Below are 3844 nucleotides of genomic sequence, written 5' to 3' on the forward strand. Positions count from 1 at the left end.
CAGTATTACAGTATTACAGTATGTTGGATTACTGCTGTAGATGTTTACATGCTTGTACATTTATATATATGCTTTATTCTTTTGAAGGTAAGTTGATCTACAGCATTAGATCGTGTTTCATAAAGATGTTTAAAGTTCTGTGAGATGCATTTAACAAAGATCAGCCTGTTTAAGGCTCTGACGTCTTTTATATATGACTTCAAACAGTTATGATAACACGTGTTTTTCTCACCCAGCAAAGGAATATTTGCTATACAATTAATCACGGCTTGTGATCAGCATTTTAAGCTTTCAGGTTGAGGCATCAACACAGTAAAGGAACAACATTTGTCTCTTTCATAGACAATTCATCCGTATATAAGCTGTAAGAGATATTTGCCTTTGAGATAAAGAAGATATCAAATGATATGAAATGTAAATACTGAAGCTCAGTGTTTGAAATTTAAGTTTCACTGCTGTCATTTTTTAAAATAAGTACATTTCATTTACTAATACAATGAATGTAACGTTGACCTGTGTCGGCAACCTGAGCAGTGCTTGGTGTTGTAGACCAGAGCTCTAGGCTACATTAAACAGCCGCTCACTCCGGCCTTCACAGCCGGGTCCTTCAAACAGTGCAGCTCCTGAACTGAGACACAGCTACAGCTACTGCACCAGTTATCTGAAGGCAGGATGTGTCCACAGTGCACAATTGTTGATGTGAAAGAAAAACCTCCTCACATCTGTCACCATCCAGCTGAGTCCCTGAAGGCTCAGTCGTTTTGTTCTTCTGCTTGCAGACGTCATGGGTGCTTCTGACTCTCGACAGTGTGAAGTTGTCTTTAGCAATTACAGCAAGAACTACTCGCTGCGCAACCCCAGGTGACTCCTTACTCAAACACAATCACTCACATTTCATTTTTTCTGCTGGTTAGTTCAAAGTGCTTCACAGATCATTGACATGCTGTTAATAACAGAACTATTAAGCAGATTAAAAATAGAGACATGAACGACATGAAATTAATTAAAAGGTAAAAACATCATAAAAAATGTAGAACAGAGTGTGAATGACTAACAAAGACGAATATAAAGCATGTTAGGGGTGTTCATCGTTCGCCTTGGAGCAGCTTTCACAGCAGAAACGTCTTCATGCAGCTCTCAGTTTCTCATTACACACACTCACCTGTGCAAAACACACTGCAGCAATCAAAACTTTTGTCCTATTTGTCAGGAAAACTCAGTCAATCACTTCATCTCTGATCACTGAATTCAGATCCTTTCATTACATTTTTGAGGCTTTTATCAAAACTTTTCTGACTTTGGAAAAATATTGGCCTCGTGTAGAAGTGTGACACAAAAATAAAAATCGAATTACTGCTTGTTTTACCTAAAACGCTTCTTAGAACGTGTTTATTTTAAAGGCAAATTCACTGCTGTTCATGTGTTGCTATGTTTGCTCTTTCATACACGTCTGAATAACGTTTGAAGTGATTTGATTGAAATGCAAACAGTGCTGAGGAAAGTGAGAGAGCTGTGCTGTTCAGATGAGAAGCATACTGAGAAATATGTTGATGCACATATTTCACACAATGAATTATGACTGATGTGAGAACTGCATTAAGAGCAGTGAGAATGACAAACTGTGAGTGGTGTTTAGGGCGGGGCTCTGGAATAACTGTTTGCCACGGTTGCACTGGTGCACCTACATTTTTTTTCTTCGACGCACCGGCACAAAAGTTTGGAGCACTCCGATTTTTCAACCGCACCGCTTCACACCGCAGTTTCACATGTGCACTTTTGGGGGGGAATTGCTAACCATACAGACAATATTCATTTGTAAATGATTAACTAACGATCGTGTGCTTGTGCTTAAAGTGCGTTGGCATTCTGGTAATATTGTAGACAATGTTAAACTTAATCATCACATCGGCCTCTGACGACCTGTTTGCTGCTGCACAGCTGCTGAAAGGCTGTGGGGAGAGGGGACACCTGGGCATTTACTCTTATTATCATGATTCTGATGCGTCGGGTCTGCGCTCTGTGTTTACATATTTGTGTGGAATCTGCTCTCATTTGTATCTGTTGTTGACCACACGGAGACTTTTTGTTTTTTTGTTACTCGAACAGTTGGTCGCACCGGTGCGACCTAAGATTTTTTTTAGTCGCACCATTGAAAATGCGATCAAATTGGCCGCGCTGTAGAGCGCTGGTGTAGGGATCTGCATTTTTAAATGTTGCCTGAAACTGGAATTTTATGCAAATTGGGAATGGTTGAGGAAAAATGTTATTTGGATATATGGAATTTGCTGATTCAAGATGGAATCACTTGGCACTTGTTTAGTGAGCAGAACTGAGCTTCCAGAGCAAATTTACCCACGAGAGTGAGAATCTGCTGGAAGCTCACAGAGCCTGCCCTGCTGCATGTGCAACAGTTTCTCTGTGCTTGGCTGCTGAGTTCTTCACTCGTGTGTTGTTTAATTTGAATTTGAGGAATGAAAAGAAGAATTTCAATGTGGCACTTCCCATGAATGCCTGTACGAACAAAAGGACTTTTACATTGGCTCCCATTTAATTTTAGGATTCAAAACTCTTGTGCCTACATACACACCACTAAATGGACAAGCTACACAAAGACACGTACATAATGTACTGCTGCTAACATGGGACCGGGTGTGTGCTGAACAGGGCGTGGACACAGATGTAGGACTCAACAGACGGATTAAATTCTAAATCCAGGCGTTTAATTTCTCTGCATCTGAGACCACAGTTGCAGGTCCCGACACTCACACAGGGTGTGGACCCAGATGCAGGAGTTGACAGACTTGTTTCAAAATCACAGAGTTTATTGTGTTTATTGTGTTTATTGTGACAAAAAAGGTAATACAACACACAACGAGGGAGGACGTGAAAAAAGAACAGGGGGGGCACACAATATATACACAGGAGGAAATCAGAGCAGAATAAATACGCCTGGGAAGACAGCTGAACAGAATCTACTCGTCGAGATAGGGACACACAGGTGAACACCACACACACAAAGCAGGAAGTAACGTATGCTTCTCATTTTATTTTGATAGACAAGGAGGCTGAGACCAGACAAACACATGTGAGTTTGACGCAGAGACCGGACATAACTGGGACAAAACACAGAGAAATGATTAAGGATAAACACTGTAACCTGGACTAAAGATGTAAGAGCTGACAAGGCAGGAGATGCAGATAACCACGGAGACACAGAGAGACAGGACAGACACGGGGACACAACTGGTAAAGCACAAATAGAGATGAGAGACTAGAACTAGACTAGACAAAAAGTAGAAACCAATATATTCACCAGGAAAGCAGTAATTATAAATATAAAACTACAAGGCTCTGGCAAATGCAGAGCTAGAACATGTACTTCTTAAATATCTATATCAGTATATAGAGACTAAGAGAAGAGATGTGCAGTTATAACAACTTCTACTGTTATAACTGCGCATTACTTCTCTCAGCTTATATATACACTAACTTATTGGAAGTTACATGTCTACTTTTTAATGCACAGATACAACACACAATCTGCACTTTTCCAGTTATTCTAAATATTCTTAACTATTTAAACATCTTTCAGTATTCTGCTCTGATTGCACACTACAACCTGGGTTTGCCACTTATCTGTACTCTAATTTTAATAACTGTACAGTACTCTGATTTGGTAACTATTGTCCATGATGTAAATATGTAAAAATTGTGTTTCTGTGTGTATTTGTGGGGGTTTTGCTGCTGTTATGACCAAATTTCCTCTTGTGGGACAATTAAAGGATTTTTCTGTTCTAAATGTAAATCATAAGTCCAAAGGCAAAACTCATGACTCAGAATACTG

The sequence above is a fragment of the Haplochromis burtoni genome, unplaced genomic scaffold (genome assembly GCF_018398535.1).
Source record: "Haplochromis burtoni strain Fernald_Lab_line unplaced genomic scaffold, NCSU_Asbu1 Contig_313, whole genome shotgun sequence".
NCBI classification, from domain to species: Eukaryota; Metazoa; Chordata; class Actinopteri; order Cichliformes; family Cichlidae; genus Haplochromis; species Haplochromis burtoni.